General features: G+C 55.8%; 1 long non-coding RNA gene across 4 annotated transcripts in view; it reads right to left on the bottom strand.

The window, feature by feature from the left end:
• LOC307197603 overlaps positions 1-25,513 on the bottom strand; it is an 847,911-nt gene that overhangs the window by 378,376 nt on the left and 444,022 nt on the right. For all 4 annotated transcript variants that reach the window (XR_013831461.1, XR_013831462.1, XR_013831463.1 and 1 more), the window contains exon 3: positions 23,966-24,064. This is a non-coding gene — a long non-coding RNA (uncharacterized lncRNA). The remainder of the gene's footprint in view (positions 1-23,965; positions 24,065-25,513) is intronic.

Raw genomic sequence — 25,513 nt, 5'->3', positions numbered from 1 at the left:
TCCTAACCCGTACGCTAACACTAACCCGCGCCCTCACACGCACGCTCCCCCTAAAGCGTTGCCGTACCCTCACTTGTACCCTAAACCGTCCCCGTCCCCGAACCCTAACCCTAGCCCAAACCCTAACGCTAACCCTTCCCCGAAGCCTGACCCTCACCCGTCCCCTAATCCTAACCCGTACGCTAACACTAACCCGCGCCCTCACACGCACGCTCCCCCTAAAGCGTTGCCGTACCCTCACCTGGACCCTAAACCGTCCCCGTCCCCTAACCCTAACCCTAGCCCGAACCCTAACCCTAACGCTTCCCCGAAGCCTGACCCTCACCCGTCCCCTAATCCTAACCCGTACGCTAACGATAACCCGCGCCCTCACACGCACGCTCCCCCTAAAGCGTTGCCGTACCCTCACCTGGACCCTAAACCGTCCCCGTCCCCTAACCCTAACCCTAGCCCGAACCCTAACCCTAACCCTTCCCCGAAGCCTGACCCTCACCCGTGCCCTAATCCTAACCCGTACGCTAACACTAACCCACGCCCTCACACGCACGCTCCCCCTAAAGCGTTGCCGTACCCTCACCTGGACCCTAAACCGTCCCCGTCCACTAACCCTAACCCTAGCCAGAACCACAGCCCTAACCCTTCCCCGAAGCCTGACCCTCACCCGTCCCCTAATCCTAACCCGTACGCTAACACTAACCCGCGCCCTCACACGCACGCTCCCCCTAAAGCGTTGCCGTACCCTCACCTGGACCCTAAACCGTGCCCGTCCCCTAACCCTAACCCTAGCCCGAACCCTAACCCTAACCCTTCCCCGAAGCCTGACCCTCACCCGTGCCCTAATCCTAACCTGTACGCTAACACTAACCCGCGCCCTCACACGCACGCTCCCCCTAAAGCGTTGCCGTACCCTCACCTGGACCCTAAACCGTCCCCGTCCCCTAACCCTAACCCTAGCCCGAACCCTAACCCTAACCCTTCCCCGAAGCCTGACCCTCACCCGGGCCCTAATCCTAACCCGTACGCTAACACTAACCCGCGCCCTCACACGCACGCTCCAACTAAAGCGTTGCCGTACCCTCACCTAGACCCTAAACCGTCCCCGTCCCCTAACCCTAACCCTAGCCCGAACCCTAACCCTAAACCTTTCCCGAAACCTGACCCTCACCCGTCCCCTAATCCTAACCCGTACGCTAACACTAACCCGCGACCTCACACGCACGCTCCCCCTAAAGCGTTGCCGTACCCTCACCTGGACCCTAAACCGTCCCCGTCCACTAACCCTAACCCTAGCCAGAACCACAGCCCTAACCCTTCCCCGAAGCCTGACCCTCACCCGTCCCCTAATCCTAACCCGTACGATAACACTAACCCGCGCCCTCACACGCACGCTCCCCCTAAAGCGTTGCCGTACCCTCACCTGGATCCTAAACCGTCCCCGTACCCTAACCCTAACCCTAGCCCGAACCCTAACCCTAACCCTTCCCCGAAGCCTGACCCTCACCCGTGCCCTAATCCTAACCCGTACGCTAACACTAACCCGCGCCCTCACACGCACGCTCCCCCTAAAGCGTTGCCGTACCCTCACTTGGACCCTAAACCGTCCCCGTCCCCTAACCCTAACCCTAGCCCGAACCCTAACCCTAACCCTTCCCCGAAGCCTGACCCTCACCCGTGCCCTAATCCTAACCCGTACGCTAACACTAACCCGCGCCCTCACACGCACGCTCCCCCTAAAGCGTTGCCGTACCCTCACCTGGACCCTAAACCGTCCCCGTCCCCTAACCCTAACCCTAGCCCGAACCCTAACCCTAACCCTTCCCCGAAACCTGACCCTCACCCGTCCCCTAATCCTAACCCGTACGCTAACACTAACCCGCGCCCTCACACGCACGCTCCCCCTAAAGCGTTGCCGTACCCTCACCTGGACCCTAAACCGTCCCCGTCCCCTAACCCTAACCCTAGCCCTAATCCTAATCCTAACCCTTCCCCGAAGCCTGACCCTCACCCGTCCCCTAATCCTAACCCGTACGCTAACACTAACCCGCGCCCTCACACGCACGCTCCCCCTAAAGCGTTGCCGTACCCTCACCTGGACCCTAAACCGTCCCCGTCCCCTAACCCTAACCCTAGCCCGAACCCTAACCCTAACCCTTCCCCGAAGCCTGACCCTCACCCGTGCCCTAATCCTAACCCGTACGCTAACACTAACCCGCGCCCTCACACGCACGCTCCCCCTAAAGCGTTGCCGTACCCTCACCTGGACCCTAAACCGTCCCCGTCCCCTAACCCTAACCCTAGCCCGAACCCTAACCCTAACCCTTCCCCGAGGCGTGACCTTCACCCGTCCCCTAATCCTAACCCGTACGCTAACACTAACCCGCGCCCTCACACGCACGCTCCCCCTAAAGCGTTGCCGTACCCTCACCTGGACCCTAAACCGTCCCCGTCCCCTAACCCTAACCCTAGCCCGAACCCTAACCCTAACCCTTCCCCGAAGCCTGACCCTCACCCGTGCCCTAATCCTAACCCGTACGCTAACACTAACCCACGCCCTCACACGCACGCTCCCCCTAAAGCGTTGCCGTACCCTCACCTGGACCCTAAACCGTCCCCGTCCACTAACCCTAACCCTAGCCAGAACCACAGCCCTAACCCTTCCCCGAAGCCTGACCCTCACCCGTCCCCTAATCCTAACCCGTACGCTAACACTAACCCGCGCCCTCACACGCACGCTCCCCCTAAAGCGTTGCCGTACCCTCACCTGGACCCTAAACCGTCCCCATCCCCTAACCCTAACCCTAGCCCGAACCCTAACCCTAACCCTTCCCCGAAGCCTGACCCTCACCCGTGCCCTATTCCTAACCCGTACGCTAACACTAACCCGCGCCCTCACACGCACGCTCCCTCTAAAGCGTTGCCGTACCCTCACTTGTACCCTAAACCGTCCCCGTCCCCGAACCCTAACCCTAGCCCGAACCCTAACCCTAACCCTTCCCCGAAGCCTGACCCTCACCCGTCCCCTAATCCTAACCCGTACGCTAACACTAACCCGCGCCCTCACACGCACGCTCCCCCTAAAGCGTTGCCGTACCCTCACCTGGACCCTAAACCGTCCCCGTCCCCTAACCCTAACCCTGGCCCGAACCCTAACCCTAACCCTTCCCCGAAGCCTGACCCTCACCCGTCCCCTAATCCTAACCCGTACGCTAACACTAACCCGCGCCCTCACACGCACGCTCCCCCTAAAGCGTTGCCGTACCCTCACCTGGACCCTAAACCGTCCCCGTCCCCTAACCCTAACCCTAGCCCGAACCCTAACCCTAACCCTTCCCCGAAGCCTGACCCTCCCCCGTGCCCTAATCCTAACCCAAACGCTAACACTAACCCGCGCCCTCACACGCACGCTCCCCCTAAAGCGTTGCCGTACCCTCACCTGGACCCTAAACCGTCCCCGTCCCCTAACCCTAACCCTAGCCCGAACCCTAGCCCTAACCCTTCCCCGAAGCCTGACCCACACCCGTCCCCTAATCCTAACCCGTACGCTAACACTAACCCGCGCCCTCACACGCACGCTCCCCCTAAAGCGTTGCCGTACCCTCACCTGAACCCTAAACCGTCCCCTAACCCTAACCCTAACCCTAGCCCGAACCCTAACCCTAACCCTTCCCCGAAGCCTGACCCTCACCCGTGCACTAATTCTAACCCGTACGCTAACACGAACCCACGCCCTCACACGCACGCTCCCCCTAAAGCGTTGCCGTACCCTCACCTGGACCCTAAACCGTCCCCGTCCACTAACCCTAACCCTAGCCAGAACCACAGGCCTAACCCTTCCCCGAAGCCTGACCCTCACCCGTCCCCTAATCCTAACCCGTACGGTAACGCTAACCCGCGCCGTCACACGCACGCTCCCCCTAAAGCGTTGCCGTACCCTCACCTGGACCCTAAACCGTCCCCGTCCCCTAACCCTAACCCTAGCCCAAACCCTAACCCTAACCCTTCCCCGAAGCCTGACCTTCACCCGTGCCCTAATCCTAACCCGTACGCTAACGCTAACCCGCGCCCTCACACGCACGCTCCCCCTATAGCGTTGCCGTACCCTCACCTGGACCCTAAACCGTCCCCGTCCCCTAACCCTAACCCTAGCCCGAACCCTAACCCTAACCCTTCCCCGAAGCCTGACCCTCACCCGTCCCCTAATCCTAACCCGTACGCTAACGCTAACCCGCGCCGTCACACGCACGCTCCCCCTAAAGCGTTGCCGTACCCTCACCTGGACCCTAAACCGTCCCCGTCCCCTAACCCTAACCCTAGCCCGAACCCTAACCCTAACCCTTCCCCGAAGCCTGACCCTCACCCGTGCCCTAATCCTAACCCGTACGCTAACACTAACCCGCGCCCTCACACGCACGCTCCCCCTAAAGCGTTGCCGTACCCTCACCTGGACCCTAAACCGTCCCCGACCACTAACCCTAACCCTAGCCAGAACCACAGCCCTAACCCTTCCCCGAAGCCTGACCCTCACCCGTCCCCTAATCCTAACCCGTACGCTAACACTAACCCGTGCCCTCACACGCACGCTCCCCCTAAAGCGTTGCCGTACCCTCACCTGGACCCTAAACCGTCCCCGTCCCCTAACCCTAACCCTAGCCCGAACCCTAACCCTAACCCTTCCCCGAAGCCTGACCCTCCCCCGTGCCCTAATCCTAACCCGTACGCTAACACTAACCCGCGCCCTCACACGCACGCTCCCCCTAAAGCGTTGCCGTACCCTCACCTGGACCCTAAACCGTCCCCGTCCCCTAACCCTAACCCTAGCCCGAACCCTAGCCCTAACCCTTCCCCGAAGCCTGACCCACACCCGTCCCCTAATCCTAACCCGTACGCTAACACTAACCCGTGCCCTCACACGCACGCTCCCCCTAAAGCGTTGCCGTACCCTCACCTGAACCCTAAACCGTCCCCGTCCCCTAACCCTAACCCTAGCCCAAACCCTAACCCTAACCCTTCCCCGAAGCCTGACCCTCACCCGTCCCCTAATCCTAACACGTACGCTGACACTAACCCGCGCCCTCACACGCACGCTCCCCCTAAAGCGTTGCCGTACCCTCACCTGGACCCTAAACCGTCCCAGTCCCCTAACCCTAACCCTAGCCCGAACCCTAACCCTAACCCTTCCCTGAAGCCTGACCTTCACCCGTCCCCTAATCCTAACCCGTACGCTAACACTAACCCGCGCCCTCACACGCACGCTCCCCCTAAAGCGTTGCCGTACCCTCACTTGGACCCTAAACCGTCCCCGTCCCCTAACCCTAACCCTAGCCCGAACCCTAACCCTAACCCTTCCCCGAAGCCTGACCCTCACCCGTCCCCTAATCCTAACCCGTACGCTAACACTAACCCGCGCCCTCACACGCACGCTCCCACTAAAGCGTTGCCGTACCCTCACCTGGACCCTAAACCGTCCCCGTCCCCTAACCCTAACCCTAGCCCGAACCCTAACCCTAACCCTTCCCCGAAGCCTGACCCTCACCCGTCCCCTAATCCTAACCCGTACGCTAACACTAACCCGCGCCCTCACACGCACGCTCCCCGTAAAGCGTTGCCGTACCCTCACCTGGACACTAAACCGTCCCTGTCCCCTAACCCTAACCCTAGCCCGAACCCTAACCCTAACCCTTCCCCGAAGCCTGACCCTCACCCGTCCCCTAATCCTAACCCGTACGCTAACACTAACCCGCGCCCTCACACGCACGCTCCCCCTAAAGCGTTGCTGTACCCTCACCTGGACCCTAAACCGTCCCCGTCCCCTAACCCTAACCCTAGCCCGAACCCTAGCCCTAACCCTTCCCCGAAGCCTGACCCACACCCGTCCCCTAATCCTAACCCGTACGCTAACACTAACCCGCGCCCTCACACGCACGCTCCCCCTAAAGCGTTGCCGTACCCTCACCTGAACCCTAAACCGTCCCCGTCCCCTAACCCTAACCCTAGCCCGAACCCTAACCCTAACCCTTCCCCGAAGCCTGACCCTCACCCGTCCCCTAATCCTAACACGTACGCTAACACTAACCCGCGCCCTCACACGCACGTTCCCCCTAAAGCGTTGCCGTACCCTCAACTGGACCCTAAACCGTCCCCGTCCCCTAACCCTAACCCTAGCCCGAACCCTAACCCTAACCCTTCCCCGAAGCCTGACCCTCACCCGTCCCCTAATCCTAACACGTACGCTAACACTAACCCGCGCCCTCACACGCACGCTCCCCCTAAAGCGTTGCCGTACCCTCACCTGGACCCTAAACCGTCCCCGTCCCCTAACCCTAACCCTAGCCCGAAACCTAACCCTAACCCTTCCCCGAAGCCTGACCCTCACCCGTGCCCTAATCCTAACCCGTACGCTAACACTAACCCGCGCCCTCACACGCACGCTCCCCCTAAAGCGTTGCCGTACCCTCACCTGGACCCTAAACCGTCCCCGTCCCCTAACCCTAACCCTAGCCCGAACCCTAACCCTAACCCTTCCCCGAAGCCTGACCCTCACCCGTGCCCTAATCCTAACCCGTACGCTAACACTAACCCGCGCCCTCACACGCACGCTCCCCCTAAAGCGTTGCCGTACCCTCACCTGGACCCTAAACCGTCCCCGTCCCCGTCCCCTAACCCTAGCCCGAACCCTAACCCTAACCCTTCCCCGAAGCCTGACCCTCACCCGGGCCCTAATCCTAACCCGTACGCTAACACTAACCCGCGCCCTCACACGCACGCTCCCCCTAAAGCGTTGCCGTACCCTCACCTGGACCCTAAACCGTCCTCGTCCCCTAACCCTAACCCTAGCCCGAACCCTAACCCTAACCCTTCCCCGAAGCCTGACCCTCACCCGTCCCCTAATCCTAACCCGTACGCTAACACTAACCCGCGCCCTCACACGCACGCTCCCCCTAAAGCGTTGCCGTACCCTCACCTGGACCCTAAATCGTCCCCGTCCACTAACCCTAACCCTAGCCAGAACCACAGCCCTAACCCTTCCCCGAAGCCTGACCCTCACCCGTCCCCTAATCCTAACCCGTACGATAACACTAACCCGCGCCCTCACACGCACGCTCCCCCTAAAGCGTTGCCGTACCCTCACCTGGACCCTAAACCGTCCCCGTCCCCTAACCCTAACCCTAGCCCGAACCCTAACCCTAACCCTTCCCCGAAGCCTGACCCTCACCCGTGCCCTAATCCTAACCTGTACGCTAACACTAACCCGCGCCCTCACACGCACGCTCCCCCTAAAGCGTTGCCGTACCCTCACCTGGACCCTAAACCGTCCCCGTCCCCTAACCCTAACCCTAGCCCGAACCCTAACCCTAACCCTTCCCCGAAGCCTGACCCTCACCCGGGCCCTAATCCTAACCCGTACGCTAACACTAACCCGCGCCCTCACACGCACGCTCCAACTAAAGCGTTGCCGTACCCTCACCTAGACCCTAAACCGTCCCCGTCCCCTAACCCTAACCCTAGCCCGAACCCTAACCCTAAACCTTTCCCGAAACCTGACCCTCACCCGTCCCCTAATCCTAACCCGTACGCTAACACTAACCCGCGACCTCACACGCACGCTCCCCCTAAAGCGTTGCCGTACCCTCACCTGGACCCTAAACCGTCCCCGTCCACTAACCCTAACCCTAGCCAGAACCACAGCCCTAACCCTTCCCCGAAGCCTGACCCTCACCCGTCCCCTAATCCTAACCCGTACGATAACACTAACCCGCGCCCTCACACGCACGCTCCCCCTAAAGCGTTGCCGTACCCTCACCTGGATCCTAAACCGTCCCCGTACCCTAACCCTAACCCTAGCCCGAACCCTAACCCTAACCCTTCCCCGAAGCCTGACCCTCACCCGTGCCCTAATCCTAACCCGTACGCTAACACTAACCCGCGCCCTCACACGCACGCTCCCCCTAAAGTGTTGCCGTACCCTCACTTGGACCCTAAACCGTCCCCGTCCCCTAACCCTAACCCTAGCCCGAACCCTAACCCTAACCCTTCCCCGAAGCCTGACCCTCACCCGTGCCCTAATCCTAACCCGTACGCTAACACTAACCCGCGCCCTCACACGCACGCTCCCCCTAAAGCGTTGCCGTACCCTCACCTGGACCCTAAACCGTCCCCGTCCCCTAACCCTAACCCTAGCCCGAACCCTAACCCTAACCCTTCCCCGAAACCTGACCCTCACCCGTCCCCTAATCCTAACCCGTACGCTAACACTAACCCGCGCCCTCACACGCACGCTCCCCCTAAAGCGTTGCCGTACCCTCACCTGGACCCTAAACCGTCCCCGTCCCCTAACCCTAACCCTAGCCCTAATCCTAATCCTAACCCTTCCCCGAAGCCTGACCCTCACCCGTCCCCTAATCCTAACCCGTACGCTAACACTAACCCGCGCCCTCACACGCACGCTCCCCCTAAAGCGTTGCCGTACCCTCACCTGGACCCTAAACCGTCCCCGTCCCCTAACCCTAACCCTAGCCCGAACCCTAACCCTAACCCTTCCCCGAAGCCTGACCCTCACCCGTGCCCTAATCCTAACCCGTACGCTAACACTAACCCGCGCCCTCACACGCACGCTCCCCCTAAAGCGTTGCCGTACCCTCACCTGGACCCTAAACCGTCCCCGTCCCCTAACCCTAACCCTAGCCCGAACCCTAACCCTAACCCTTCCCCGAGGCGTGACCTTCACCCGTCCCCTAATCCTAACCCGTACGCTAACACTAACCCGCGCCCTCACACGCACGCTCCCCCTAAAGCGTTGCCGTACCCTCACCTGGACCCTAAACCGTCCCCGTCCACTAACCCTAACCCTAGCCAGAACCACAGCCCTAACCCTTCCCCGAAGCCTGACCCTCACCCGTCCCCTAATCCTAACCCGTACGCTAACACTAACCCGCGCCCTCACACGCACGCTCCCTCTAAAGCGTTGCCGTACCCTCACCTAGACCCTAAACCGTCCCCGTCCCCTAACCCTAACCCTAGCCCGAACCCTAACCCTAACCCTTCCCCGAAGCCTGACCCTCACCCGTCCCCTAATCCTAACCCGTACGCTAACACTAACCCGCGCCCTCACACGCACGCTCCCCCTAAAGCGTTGCCGTACCCTCACCTGGACCCTAAACCGTCCCCATCCCCTAACCCTAACCCTAGCCCGAACCCTAACCCTAACCCTTCCCCGAAGCCTGACCCTCACCCGTGCCCTATTCCTAACCCGTACGCTAACACTAACCCGCGCCCTCACACGCACGCTCCCCCTAAAGCGTTGCCGTACCCTCACTTGTACCCTAAACCGTCCCCGTCCCCGAACCCTAACCCTAGCCCGAACCCTAACGCTAACCCTTTCCCGAAGCCTGACCCTCACCCGTCCCCTAATCCTAACCCGTACGCTAACACTAACCCGCGCCCTCACACGCACGCTCCCCCTAAAGCGTTGCCGTACCCTCACCTGGACCCTAAACCGTCCCCGTCCCCTAACCCTAACCCTAGCCCGAACCCTAACCCTAACGCTTCCCCGAAGCCTGACCCTCACCCGTCCCCTAATCCTAACCCGTACGCTAACGATAACCCGCGCCCTCACACGCACGCTCCCCCTAAAGCGTTGCCGTACCCTCACCTGGACCCTAAACCGTCCCCGTCCCCTAACCCTAACCCTAGCCCGAACCCTAACCCTAACCCTTCCCCGAAGCCTGACCCTCACCCGTGCCCTAATCCTAACCCGTACGCTAACACTAACCCACGCCCTCACACGCACGCTCCCCCTAAAGCGTTGCCGTACCCTCACCTGGACCCTAAACCGTCCCCGTCCACTAACCCTAACCCTAGCCAGAACCACAGCCCTAACCCTTCCCCGAAGCCTGACCCTCACCCGTCCCCTAATCCTAACCCGTACGCTAACACTAACCCGCGCCCTCACACGCACGCTCCCCCTAAAGCGTTGCCGTACCCTCACCTGGACCCTAAACCGTCCCCATCCCCTAACCCTAACCCTAGCCCGAACCCTAACCCTAACCCTTCCCCGAAGCCTGACCCTCACCCGTGCCCTATTCCTAACCCGTACGCTAACACTAACCCGCGCCCTCACACGCATGCTCCCTCTAAAGCGTTGCCGTACCCTCACTTGTACCCTAAACCGTCCCCGTCCCTGAACCCTAACCCTAGCCCGAACCCTAACCCTAACCCTTCCCCGAAGCCTGACCCTCACCCGTCCCCTAATCCTAACCCGTACGCTAACACTAACCCGCGCCCTCACACGCACGCTCCCCCTAAAGCGTTGCCGTACCCTCACCTGGACCCTAAACCGTCCCCGTCCCCTAACCCTAACCCTGGCCCGAACCCTAACCCTAACCCTTCCCCGAAGCCTGACCCTCACCCGTCCCCTAATCCTAACCCGTACGCTAACACTAACCCGCGCCCTCACACGCACGCTCCCCCTAAAGCGTTGCCGTACCCTCACCTGGACCCTAAACCGTCCCCGTCCCCTAACCCTAACCCTAGCCCGAACCCTAACCCTAACCCTTCCCCGAAGCCTGACCCTCCCCCGTGCCCTAATCCTAACCCAAACGCTAACACTAACCCGCGCCCTCACACGCACGCTCCCCCTAAAGCGTTGCCGTACCCTCACCTGGACCCTAAACCGTCCCCGTCCCCTAACCCTAACCCTAGCCCGAACCCTAGCCCTAACCCTTCCCCGAAGCCTGACCCACACCCGTCCCCTAATCCTAACCCGTACGCTAACACTAACCCGCGCCCTCACACGCACGCTCCCCCTAAAGCGTTGCCGTACCCTCACCTGAACCCTAAACCGTCCCCTAACCCTAACCCTAACCCTAGCCCGAACCCTAACCCTAACCCTTCCCCGAAGCCTGACCCTCACCCGTGCACTAATTCTAACCCGTACGCTAACACGAACCCACGCCCTCACACGCACGCTCCCCCTAAAGCGTTGCCGTACCCTCACCTGGACCCTAAACCGTCCCCGTCCACTAACCCTAACCCTAGCCAGAACCACAGGCCTAACCCTTCCCCGAAGCCTGACCCTCACCCGTCCCCTAATCCTAACCCGTACGCTAACACTAACCCGCGCCCTCACACGCACGCTCCACCTAAAGCGTTGCCGTACCCTCACCTGGACCCTAAACCGTCCCCGTCCCCTAACCCTAACCCTAGCCCAAACCCTAACCCTAACCCTTCCCCGAAGCCTGACCCTCACCCGTCCCCTACTCCTAACCCGTACGCTAACGCTAACCCGCGCCCTCACACGCACGCTCCCCCTATAGCGTTGCCGTACCCTCACCTGGACCCTAAACCGTCCCCGTCCCCTAACCCTAACCCTAGCCCGAACCCTAACCCTAACCCTTCCCCGAAGCCTGACCCTCACCCGTCCCCTAATCCTAACCCGTACGCTAACGCTAACCCGCGCCGTCACACGCACGCTCCCCCTAAAGCGTTGCCGTACCCTCACCTGGACCCTAAACCGTCCCCGTCCCCTAACCCTAACCCTAGCCCGAACCCTAACCCTAACCCTTCCCCGAAGCCTGACCCTCACCCGTGCCCTAATCCTAACCCGTACGCTAACACTAACCCGCGCCCTCAGACGCACGCTCCCCCTAAAGTGTTGCCGTACCCTCACCTGGACCCTAAACCGTCCCCGACCACTAACCCTAACCCTAGCCAGAACCACAGCCCTAACCCTTCCCCGAAGCCTGACCCTCACCCGTCCCCTAATCCTAACCCGTACGCTAACACTAACCCGTGCCCTCACACGCACGCTCCCCCTAAAGCGTTGCCGTACCCTCACCTGGACCCTAAACCGTCCCCGTCCCCTAACCCTAACCCTAGCCCGAACCCTAACCCTAACCCTTCCCCGAAGCCTGACCCTCCCCCGTGCCCTAATCCTAACCCGTACGCTAACACTAACCCGCGCCCTCACACGCACGCTCCCCCTAAAGCGTTGCCGTACCCTCACCTGGACCCTAAACCGTCCCCGTCCCCTAACCCTAACCCTAGCCCGAACCCTAGCCCTAACCCTTCCCCGAAGCCTGACCCACACCCGTCCCCTAATCCTAACCCGTACGCTAACACTAACCCGTGCCCTCACACGCACGCTCCCCCTAAAGCGTTGCCGTACCCTCACCTGAACCCTAAACCGTCCCCGTCCCCTAACCCTAACCCTAGCCCAAACCCTAACCCTAACCCTTCCCCGAAGCCTGACCCTCACCCGTCCCCTAATCCTAACACGTACGCTGACACTAACCCGCGCCCTCACACGCACGCTCCCCCTAAAGTGTTGCCGTACCCTCACCTGGACCCTAAACCGTCCCAGTCCCCTAACCCTAACCCTAGCCCGAACCCTAACCCTAACCCTTCCCTGAAGCCTGACCTTCACCCGTCCCCTAATCCTAACCCGTACGCTAACACTAACCCGCGCCCTCACACGCACGCTCCCCCTAAAGCGTTGCCGTACCCTCACTTGGACCCTAAACCGTCCCCGTCCCCTAACCCTAACCCTAGCCCGAACCCTAACCCTAACCCTTCCCCGAAGCCTGACCCTCACCCGTCCCCTAATCCTAACCCGTACGCTAACACTAACCCGCGCCCTCACACGCACGCTCCCACTAAAGCGTTGCCGTACCCTCACCTGGACCCTAAACCGTCCCCGTCCCCTAACCCTAACCCTAGCCCGAACCCTAACCCTAACCCTTCCCCGAAGCCTGACCCTCACCCGTCCCCTAATCCTAACCCGTACGCTAACACTAACCCGCGCCCTCACACGCACGCTCCCCGTAAAGCGTTGCCGTACCCTCACCTGGACACTAAACCGTCCCTGTCCCCTAACCCTAACCCTAGCCCGAACCCTAACCCTAACCCTTCCCCGAAGCCTGACCCTCACCCGTCCCCTAATCCTAACCCGTACGCTAACACTAACCCGCGCCCTCACACGCACGCTCCCCCTAAAGCGTTGCTGTACCCTCACCTGGACCCTAAACCGTCCCCGTCCCCTAACCCTAACCCTAGCCCGAACCCTAGCCCTAACCCTTCCCCGAAGCCTGACCCACACCCGTCCCCTAATCCTAACCCGTACGCTAACACTAACCCGCGCCCTCACACGCACGCTCCCCCTAAAGCGTTGCCGTACCCTCACCTGAACCCTAAACCGTCCCCGTCCCCTAACCCTAACCCTAACCCTAGCCCGAACCCTAACCCTAACCCTTCCCCGAAGCCTGACCCTCACCCGTCCCCTAATCCTAACACGTACGCTAACACTAACCCGCGCCCTCACACGCACGTTCCCCCTAAAGCGTTGCCGTACCCTCAACTGGACCCTAAACCGTCCCCGTCCCCTAACCCTAACCCTAGCCCGAACCCTAACCCTAACCCTTCCCCGAAGCCTGACCCTCACCCGTCCCCTAATCCTAACACGTACGCTAACACTAACCCGCGCCCTCACACGCACGCTCCCCCTAAAGCGTTGCCGTACCCTCACCTGGACCCTAAACCGTCCCCGTCCCCTAACCCTAACCCTAGCCCGAAACCTAACCCTAACCCTTCCCCGAAGCCTGACCCTCACCCGTGCCCTAATCCTAACCCGTACGCTAACACTAACCCGCGCCCTCACACGCACGCTCCCCCTAAAGCGTTGCCGTACCCTCACCTGGACCCTAAACCGTCCCCGTCCCCTAACCCTAACCCTAGCCCGAACCCTAACCCTAACCCTTCCCCGAAGCCTGACCCTCACCCGTGCCCTAATCCTAACCCGTATGCTAACACTAACCCGCGCCCTCACACGCACGCTCCCCCTAAAGCGTTGCCGTACCCTCACCTGGACCCTAAACCGTCCCCGTCCCCGTCCCCTAACCCTAGCCCGAACCCTAACCCTAACCCTTCCCCGAAGCCTGACCCTCACCCGGGCCCTAATCCTAACCCGTACGCTAACACTAACCCGCGCCCTCACACGCACGCTCCCCCTAAAGCGTTGCCGTACCCTCACCTGGACCCTAAACCGTCCTCGTCCCCTAACCCTAACCCTAGCCCGAACCCTAACCCTAACCCTTCCCCGAAGCCTGACCCTCACCCGTCCCCTAATCCTAACCCGTACGCTAACACTAACCCGCGCCCTCACACGCACGCTCCCCCTAAAGCGTTGCCGTACCCTCACCTGGACCCTAAATCGTCCCCGTCCACTAACCCTTACCCTAGCCAGAACCACAGCCCTAACCCTTCCCCGAAGCCTGACCCTCACCCGTCCCCTAATCCTAACCCGTACGATAACACTAACCCGCGCCCTCACACGCACGCTCCCCCTAAAGCGTTGCCGTACCCTCACCTGGACCCTAAACCGTCCCCGTACCCTAACCCTAACCCTAGCCCAAACCCTAACCCTAACCCTTCCCCGAAGCCTGACCCTCACCCGTGCCCTAATCCTAACCCGTACGCTAACACTAACCCGCGCCCTCACACGCACGCTCCCCCTAAAGCGTTGCCGTACCCTCACTTGGACCCTAAACCGTCCCCGTCCCCTAACCCTAACCCTAGCCCGAACCCTAACCCTAACCCTTCCCCGAAGCCTGACCCTCACCCGTCCCCTAATCCTAACCCGTACGCTAACACTAACCCGCGCCCTCACACACACGCTCCCCCTAAAGCGTTGCCGTACCCTCACCTGGACCCTAAACCGTCCCCGTCCCCTAACCCTAACCCTAGCCCGAACCCTAACCCTAATCCTTCCCCGAAGCCTGACCCTCACCCGTCCCCTAATCCTAACCCGTACGCTAACACTAACCCGCGCCCTCACACGCACGCTCCCCCTAAAGCGTTGCCGTACCCTCACCTGGACCCTAAACCGTCCCCGTCCCCTAACCCTAACCCTAGCCCTAATCCTAATCCTAACCCTTCCCCGAAGCCTGACCCTCACCCGTCCCCTAATCCTAACCCGTACGCTAACACTAACCCGCGCCCTCACACACACGCTCCCACTAAAGCGTTGCCGTACCCTCACCTGGACCCTAAACCGTCCCCGTCCCCTAACCCTAACCCTAGCCCGAACCCTAACCCTAACCCTTCCCCGAAGCCTGACCCTCCCCCGTGCCCTAATCCTAACCCGTACGCTAACACTAACCCGCGCCCTCACACGCACGCTCCCCCTAAAGCGTTGCCGTACCCTCACCTGGATCCTAAACCCTCCCCGTCCCCTAACCCTAACCCTAGCCCGAACCCTAACCCTAACCCTTCCCCGAAGCCTGACCCTCACCCGTCCCCTACTCCTAACCCGTACGCTAACGCTAACCCGCGCCCTCACACGCACGCTCCCCCTATAGCGTTGCCGTACCCTCACCTGGACCCTAAACCGTCCCCGTCCCCTAACCCTAACCCTAGCCCGAACCCTAACCTTAACCCTTCCCCGAAGCCTGACCCTCACCCGTCCCCTAATCCTAACCCGTACGCTAACGCTAACCCGCGCCCTCACACGCACGCTCCCCCTAAAGCGTTGCCGTACCCTCACCTGGACCCTAAACCGTCCCCGTCCCCTAACCCTAACCCTAGCCCGAACCCTAACCCTAACCCTTCCCCGAAGCCTGACCCTCACCCGTGCCCTAATCCTAACCCGTACGCTAACACTAACCCACGCCCTCACACGCACGCTCCCCCTAAAGCGTTGCCGTACCCTCACCTGGACCCTAAACCGTCCCCGTCCACTAACCCTAACCCTAGCCAGAACCACAGCCCTAACCCTTCCCCGAAGCCTGACCCTCACCCGTCCCCTAATCCTAACCCGTACGATAACACTAACCCGCGCCCTCACACGCACGCTCCCCCTAAAGCGTTGCCGTACCCTCACCTGGACCCTAAACCGTCCCCGTACCCTAACCCTAACCCTAGCCCAAACCCTACCCTAACCCTTCCCCGAAGCCTGACCCTCACCCGTGCCCTAATCCTAACCCGTACGCTAACACTAACCCGCGCCCTCACACGCACGCTCCCCCTAAAGCGTTGCCGTACCCTCACTTGGACCCTAAACCGTCCCCGTCCCCTAACCCTAACCCTAGCCCGAACCCTAACCCTAACCCTTCCCCGAAGCCTGACCCTCACCCGTCCCCTAATCCTAACCCGTACGCTAACACTAACCCGCGCCCTCACACACACGCTCCCCCTAAAGCGTTGCCGTACCCTCACCTGGACCCTAAACCGTCCCCGTCCCCTAACCCTAACCCTAGCCCGAACCCTAACCCTAATCCTTCCCCGAAGCCTGACCCTCACCCGTCCCCTAATCCTAACCCGTACGCTAACACTAACCCGCGCCCTCACACGCACGCTCCCCCTAAAGCGTTGCCGTACCCTCACCTGGACCCTAAACCGTCCCCGTCCCCTAACCCTAACCCTAGCCCTAATCCTAATCCTAACCCTTCCCCGAAGCCTGACCCTCACCCGTCCCCTAATCCTAACCCGTACGCTAACACTAACCCGCGCCCTCACACACACGCTCCCACTAAAGCGTTGCCGTACCCTCACCTGGACCCTAAACCGTCCCCGTCCCCTAACCCTAACCCTAGCCCGAACCCTAACCCTAACCCTTCCCCGAAGCCTGACCCTCCCCCGTGCCCTAATCCTAACCCGTACGCTAACACTAACCCGCGCCCTCACACGCACGCTCCCCCTAAAGCGTTGCCGTACCCTCACCTGGATCCTAAACCCTCCCCGTCCCCTAACCCTAACCCTAGCCCGAACCCTAACCCTAACCCTTCCCCGAAGCCTGACCCTCACCCGTCCCCTACTCCTAACCCGTACGCTAACGCTAACCCGCGCCCTCACACGCACGCTCCCCCTATAGCGTTGCCGTACCCTCACCTGGACCCTAAACCGTCCCCGTCCCCTAACCCTAACCCTAGCCCGAACCCTAACCTTAACCCTTCCCCGAAGCCTGACCCTCACCCGTCCCCTAATCCTAACCCGTACGCTAACGCTAACCCGCGCCCTCACACGCACGCTCCCCCTAAAGCGTTGCCGTACCCTCACCTGGACCCTAAACCGTCCCCGTCCCCTAACCCTAACCCTAGCCCGAACCCTAACCCTAACCCTTCCCCGAAGCCTGACCCTCACCCGTGCCCTAATCCTAACCCGTACGCTAACACTAACCCGCGCCCTCACACGCACGCTCCCCCTAAAGCGTTGCCGTACCCTCACCTGGACCCTAAACCGTCCCCGTCCACTAACCCTAACCCTAGCCAGAACCACAGCCCTAACCCTTCCCCGAAGCCTGACCCTCACCCGTCCCCTAATCCTAACCCGTACGCTAACACTAACCCGCGCCCTCACACGCACGCTCCCCCTAAAGCGTTGCCGTACCCTCACCTGGACCCTAAACCGTCCCCGTCCCCTAACCCTAACCCTAGCCCGAACCCTAACCCTAACCCTTCCCCGAAGCCTGACCCTCACCCGTGCCCTAATCCTAACCCGTACGCTAACACTAACCCGCGCCCTCGCACGCACGCTCCCCCTAAAGCGTTGCCGTACCCTCACTTGGACCCTAAACCGTCCCCGTCCCCTAACCCTAACCGTAGCCCGAACCCTAACCCTAACCCTTCCGCGAAGCCTGACCCTCACCCGTCCCCTAATCCTAACCCGTACGCTAACACTAACCCGCGCCCTCACACGCACGCTCCCCCTAAAGCGTTGCCGTACCCTCACCTGGACCCTAAACCGTCCCCGTCCCCTAACCCTAACCCTAGCCCGAACCCTAACCCTAACCCTTCCCCGAAGCCTGACCCTCAACCGTGCACTAATTCTAACCCGTACGCTAACACTAACCCGCGCCCTCACACGCACGCTCCCCCTAAAGCGTTGCCGTACCCTCACCTGGACCCTAAACCGTCCCCGTCCCCTAACCCTAACCCTAGCCCGAACCCTAACCCTAACCCTTCCCCGAAGCCTGACCCTCACCCGTCCCCTAATCCTAACCCGTACGCTAACGCTAACACGCGCCCTCACACGCACGCTCCCCCTAAAGCGTTGCCGTACCCTCACCTGGAACCTAAACCGTCCCCGTCCCCTAACCCTAACCCTAGCCCGAACCCTAACCCTAACCCTTCCCCGAAGCCTGACCCTCACCCGTGCCCTAATCCTAACCCGTACGCTAACACTAACCCACGCCCTCACACGCACGCTCCCCCTAAAGCGTTGCCGTACCCTCACCTGGACCCTAAACCGTCCCCGTCCACTAACCCTAACCCTAGCCAGAACCACAGCCCTAACCCTTCCCCGAAGCCTGACCCTCACCCGTCCCCTAATCCTAACCCGTACGCTAACACTAACCCGCGCCCTCACACGCACGCTCCCCCTAAAGCGTTGCCGTACCCTCACCTGGACCCTAAACCGTCCCCGTCCCCGAACCCTAACCCTAGTCCGAACCCTAACCCTAACCCTTCCCCGAAGCCTGACGCTCACCCGTCCCCTAATCCTAACCCGTTCGCTAACACTAACCAGCGCCCTCACACGCACACTCCCCCTAAGGCATTGCCGTACCCTCACCTGGACCCTAAACCGTCCCCGTCCCCTAACCCTAACCCTAGCCCGAACCCTAACCCTAACACTTCCCCGAAGCCTGACCCTCACCCGTGCCCTAATCCTAACCCGTACGCTAACACTAACCCGCGCCCTCACACGCACGCTCCCCCTAAAGCGTTTCCGTACCCTCACCTGGACCCTAAACTGTCCCCGTCCCCTAACCCTAACCCTAGCCCGAACCCTTCTCCGAAGCCTGACCCTCCCCCGTGCCCTAATCCTAACCCGTACGCTAACACTAACCCGCGCCCTCACACGCACGCTCCCCCTAAAGCGTTGCCGTACCCTCACCTGGACCCTAAACCGTCCCCGTCCCCTAACCCTAACCCTAGCCCGAACCCTAACCCTAACCCTTCCCCGAAGCCTGACCCTCACCCGTCCCCTAATCCTAACCCGTACGCTAACACTAACCCGCGCCCTCACACGCACGCTCCACCTAAAGCGTTGCCGTACCCTCACCTGGACCCTAAACCGTCCCCGTCCCCTAACCCTAACCCTAGCCGGAACCCTAACCCTAAGCCTTCCCCGAAGCCTGACCCTAACCCGTGCCCTAATCCTAACCCGTACGCTAACACTAAACCGCGCCCTCACACGCACGCTCCCCCTAAAGCGTTGCCGTACCCTCACCTGGACCCTAAACCGTCCCCTAACCCTAACCCTAACCCTAGCCCGAACCCTAACCCTAACCCTTCCAGGAAGCCTGACCCTCACCCGTCCCCTAATTCTAACCCGTACGCTAATGCTAACCCGCGCCCTCACACGTACGCTCACCCTAAACCGTTGTCGTACCCTCACCTGGACCCTAAACCGTCCCCGTCCACTAACCCTAACCCTAGCCCGAACCCTAACCCTAACCCTTTCCCGAAGCCTTACCCTCACCCGTCCCCTAATCCTAACCCGTACGCTAACACTAACCCGTGCTCTCACACGTACGCTCACCCTAAACCGTTGTCGTACCCTCACCTGGACCCTAAACCGTCCCCGTCTCCGTCCGCGTCCCCTAACCCTAACCCTAGCCCGAACCTAGCCCACTTCATAGCCTTCATTTCATTTAATTCTCCCAAAGGTTGTATGAAATTGCAATCATCCACCCATTTTGGGGAGTAGGAAACTATAGTTTAAGGAGTAAGGATAACCTCCCCCCAAGCTGATCAGCCAGTCAGTTGGGACGTCTTTGTGATTTGGAACCAGGCCTTTCAGATTCCACTGCTTTGTTTATACTTTACAATCATAGTTGATTGCATTCTGTTTTTATTTACTTTGAGCTTGACTGTCTTTAGGTTGAGAGAGTGAACTTTTTTTCCTCATAAATATAATTGATGACATAAAGGAAAAAAAATCCTGATGTAATTGAAGAAGAAGATGTTTACAACCTTCTTCAAGTCATAGAGCTGCTGGCACACAAAATTTATAACAGCTAGGAGAGGGGAAATGAAAAGAAGGGGAGGGGGCTTCCCTGATGGTGCAGTGGTTGGGAATCTGCCTGCCAATGCAGGGGACACGGGTTCAAGCCCTGGTCTGGAAAGATCCCACATCCCGCGGAGCAACTAGGCCTGTGAGCCACAACTACTGAGCCTGCGCGTCTGGAGCCTGTGCTCCGCAACAAGAGAGGCCACGATAGTGAGAGGCCCACGCACCGCGATGAGGAGTGGCCCCCGCTTTCCGCAACTAGAGAAGGCCCTCGCGAAGAAACGAAGACCCAACACAGCAAAAATAAATAAATTGATAAAAAGAAAATTGGTGAATTAAAAAAAAAAAGAAAACAAGGGGAAGACCAAGACAGAGGCAGCTATGGAAATATCGTGTTAATATAGTGACATCCTAACACTGGCAAACTTAGCTGAGTAACTTTTTGGAGACCATTTAACTACCTAATGAAGATTTACTTAACAAACTCTCAAGCTTGCCAGAGTTAGACTTCTAAAAACAGCTCTATAAATTACAAAGAATGTGGCGTGTTAAAGAGCCATTGCAGTTATTTAAGGATGGAATGGAATTGCAGGAGTTATAAATGCCATTGTCTGGGAGTCTTGCAGCAGTCACTGGAGGGCCCGGAACCTTTCAGAGGAGCAGCATCCATGTTTGTGCCCAATCCAGATAAATGCATACAGATGTTCCTTGAACTTGATCAACTCACTTCTCAGCATGAATACAAAATTGATTGGGCCAAATGAGAGCTCGTGCCAGTGAAGTCTGGCTGCATACAGAAATAAAATCAGCCACCCTCCCATTTACTTAGAAGTCTCTGGCTTAAAATACACTGGAGGAAAATGTGTGCTTCACTTTAGAGCAAGAGCCAAATTGCACAGCGACAAAATTATTCCCATCATAATGACAGCCTCAGCCATTCCTTCCCTCTTTTAATATGCTGAAAGGAGACAAGTTGGCATCATTAAAAGTATTTTTTCCCAAAAATACATCATGAAATGTGGAGAAACTAGAAACAGAAGCAGGGGGGCCCACGCTTAAATCTAATTCTGAGACTGGACTCTTCAGTAACATGTGCTCTGGATATGCTCCAAAGGTCCTAAGGAAAGAGGCTGTATTTACTGCCTCCCCCTTCTCTTGGTGGCCCTAGGTTGGCATGGATATGGATGTTTTTCCTCCAATTCAGCTCCTATTTTTCAAGGAGGGTCCCTTTCACTGAATGATTGTCCCCAGTAACCTTTCATCTTTACTCTTGCTTGATGAACTTCAATTGCGTCATATCTTTTGATGTGGTCTTTCTTAAGTACTTAGTCTAGGAGACAACAGATGTTGCATCCGTTCATTTCCTCTTCCCAAATTACCCTAATGTTCCCTTCTTCCTTCCCCCATCCTTTATTACCTGATGAAGTTCCAAAAGCCAACCCAAACCTTTCTATTTAGGTGATTTCTATATCAGAACCTCCTGGATTGGCTAGTGCCCATCCAGTCTCATCAAGGCATCCCAGTTCTTGAACTATGATGTGATGCCTCTTTATACCCATCACTGTCCTTTATCTTCTCTCTCTGGAGAAGGATTTTTACTCAGCCTCAGTGAGTCAGCATGCTCCTCACTCAGTTTCAGCAATTCTGATGTCCAGATGTCTTATGCCCTTTTAATATCTGTTTCAGATTATCACCCTCACCACTAAGAAGTGACAGCATGCATTATTTTTTCTGTGCTGAATCGCATTTTGTTTTTTTTTTTTTTTGAACTTCATCCTTGGAAACTAGATTTTGCTATCTTCAGTTGTTTCTAGTACATGACTAAGATTTTCTTTCCAGCACATGCACTTAATATCCCTTTCCAGAATATTACTTAAGGAGAAAGGGAGTAAATTCTTCATACATACCTGTAAGAATATGTCTGCATTTTGAAAACTTTAGAGGAAAGTGATCACCATTGATTTTAAGGATGAAAGTTGTACAAATACACAAATGAAGGGAAGCTTATTATTCAAATCAAAGCCCAGTTATTCAAAGAAAATAAAAGTTTTCACCATACATGCCAAGTCAAATCAATTGCTAGTGTTGCCTGGCATGCTGTGGTGAGAAAGATTCTGAGGCTGAGTTCAGACTGGATGAGAAAATATGGAGGGATGGATCAATAACATCTTCCATGGGCTTGATATGGAGATATAACAGAACATCTATCCACTTTAAAAAATGCTAACTCTGGCACAAGACAATCCACATTTTTTTCTGATATACCTACCAGATAAATTTACAAAGGAATTTCAAGAAAAAGTAAGAAGTCTAGGGCAAGATATCAAGTGATCTTCCCCCGAAGCTGTCACTTCTGTCAAAAAGTTTTATTACATGTGCCAACTCTGATTAACTAATGATTGCCAGGACTACTGGGTTAAGCTCTAGGATTGATCAGTAATGTCTGCCATGGATGAAGGAATGGACACAGTGCCACATGTACCCTATATTTTGTTCTCCTGGTTTAGTTCAATATGCCATTTACTCTTTCTTGGGATGCCAATAAAGTAGTTAAGTCTTTGAAAGCATCCCACAGTGTCAGGGCATAAGTTAATCTCATATCCTTTAGAGGAGAAGCAGAAATTAGTTGAATACAACAAAATGTTAAGAATCCTATACCCCAGAATTAGAGAATACAGTCTCTCCCAGCCCATATGGAATATTTACAAAAATTGACTATATATTGGTCATAAAACAAATATTGATAGCATTTAGAACACATTCCAAAACCACATAAGAAAACAAAAGTAAAACTGCCAAGCAATTTGACAGCCACATGAAAAACTCACCATACATTTGCAAATTTAAAAACATTCTTGTTAATAATTCAAATGCTACCTGATATAATTTATTTCTGTATATATATTTCTCTTTCCTCATATGAATGCAAGTTCCATGGGGCCAAAGAGCTATGTATACTACTCCTAACACACACATAGAACATTTGTTCGAGTCCTAGTAGGGGCAGGCTGAATGAATGGATGAACGAATATTAACACTTATGGGATTCTATTTATAAAATCCTTTAAGGGAAATGAATAGCCTAATACATTTGTTACAAAAGAAGAAAGAATGTGAGCTAAACATTTAGCTTGAATATTAGAAAATAAGCAGTCAATTCAAAGAAATTAGGGAAAAATAGGGTTTTAAATAACCAGAATGTAATGAAACAGAAAAAAAGGAGTCCCCTGCATTGGCAGGCGGACTCTCAACCACTGCGCCACCAGGGAAGCCCTATTTTTCATCTTTATAATACCTTATTATTAAAGAAAATTTGAATTTAAAAAATGGCACATAGGTCTGCATACAATGGAAGATATTGGCTTAAAATTATACCCCAGAGAAGCATGAGTCACCTTATACACATGTCAGTTTCAGTTTCTCAAATTATAGGACCCATTTGCCAATTACTACTTTGAAGAACAAGGTATTTCTGGGAGAAAATCCATTATTCTGAAATGACCTCAATCAATGCTAGCTTTGGATGTTTACAGAGGTCCCATGACAGCGTCAGTAAACAAGGAAGCAGGTAAATTTAGCACACATCTAGCAATTACTCCTGGGAGGATGGCTTTACCATTGCAAGTGTTGATTATCATTATAAATAAAACTTGTAAAACCTCTTTAAAGTGAAACAGACTAAGAGCTTGGATTGTGCAGTCAACACACACTGAGTACCTGGAAATATTCTATTTCTCCATCTGGGTAGCTTTGACAAAGGTGTTTGATTTATAATTATTCACTGAACCATTCACAAGTTTTATGCATATCTCTGGATTTTGCTATGTTTCACAATAAAAGAAGAGGTGTCCTACATTTGTATAAATTAGGACTGATGGGTTGGATTAAAATTTTTAGCTGCAACATCATATATGAACTCAAACACTGATGTCTCTCAAATACTTTGAATGGAGGTGAAACTGACCTGCTCAGGGAAGCTGTGAAATGACTCAACAGCGATGCCAGTCATGCCGGAGGGAATAACGTAGGAAATGCACATGAAAAGTTTGAATGAAATTGTTTCCTGAAATGCAAGAAAAAGGAAGCCTTGTTTCTAAATTATAATTCTATATATAATTTAAAATATATGTATAATTAAATATGAGACAATTTTATCTCTATCCCACAACTGTAAATTGTAAATGTTAAGTTGGCTAAAAATTTTGGAAAGCTGAGAATCTTCTCATAGAGAAAATGGGGTCACCATGTATCGGTCACATTATTTATGGGTGTATAACATTTTTCATAATTAAAAAAGCTTCCTCTCTTATCTGGAAAGATCTTTACAAATCACCCAGTTTTTTCCCATTCTCTCATGTAGAGCATGGGAAAGAGAGAGAATTTGATCTCTCTAAGGAAAGATTACCCCCACAAAGACTTGGAGATAAAGAAAAATAATAGAGTTGTCAAAAAGATTTCACTCTCCCCATGGTCTTGATAGATATTTGTCAACTCTTGGCAGAATGTCTTGTCATTCTAATGCTTTGCTCTTCCCTGAAAAACAAGAAGCTGCTGGTACTACACCACAAAAGCAATGATTAGATAGAAGCTGCACATTCCTAAACCATCAGGCAAGAGGGAGATATGACAGGATAAATCAGGGTTGACCGGGAAAGAGCTACTGTTTGATGAGGAAATATTTATTGTGGGTCACTGTTGAATCATTTCAGGATCCTGATGTGGGGATGAAGAGAGCTGATAAGCAAATTCACTTTACTGAAAAATAAAAGTTTACAAAATACTTATAACTCATGCAGGGACTATAGCCAAAGAATTTAAGTCTTGGTACAGTTACAAACCACCTTATTTCACATAATGCCTTTAAAGACCAGTAAGAACCAAAAAAAAAAAAAAAAAAAAATGCACTGTTGAGTTTACGAAACAATTTTAAAGAGGTGTTGTTTATTTGATAGTACAAAACAAATATAAATTGGGCACCCAGATGGTATATTTACATAACCTATTCTTAGACTGCCCTTCAGTGATAACCAGAGAAAATTTCCTTCAGGTATTGCTTATATGACATTGGCACCTTCCTATAGGACAACGAGTCACAGGGTATGAAAGTGAGGTGAGGTCTACTTCAGGCACCTGGGAGGTTCACTATGGGTGTTGTGGAAGCACATTGTCAAAACTCAGCTTTACATGTTATCAGTATGCTTAGAACTTTCTGAAGACCTTAGTCACATAAGAGATATAAAGAACCGTGTGTGGGTCCAGAGGTTAGGAGGGTTGCTAGACAGTACGTCGTTTGGTGGTTCAAGAAATTAAGACTAGATGTATAGGGAGCAGTGCCTAATATATATATATATATATATATATGGTAGGTGGTCAAAAAATATTGAATGAAGGAGGTGGATTAGATGGAGATCCGAGAGTAAACCACCCAAGTTCAGAAATACACACATGAATCCCAGTTTGCAAGGATTCAGTTGGCTTCTGGGAAATGAGAGAATTCAAGGGGTCTGTCTAC

The sequence above is a fragment of the Stenella coeruleoalba genome, assembly GCF_951394435.1.
Source record: "Stenella coeruleoalba genome assembly, chromosome: 15".
Classification (NCBI taxonomy): domain Eukaryota; kingdom Metazoa; phylum Chordata; class Mammalia; order Artiodactyla; family Delphinidae; genus Stenella; species Stenella coeruleoalba.
The sequence above is the reverse complement of the archived record's forward strand: the minus strand, read 5'-3'. Positions and strand labels throughout refer to the sequence as shown.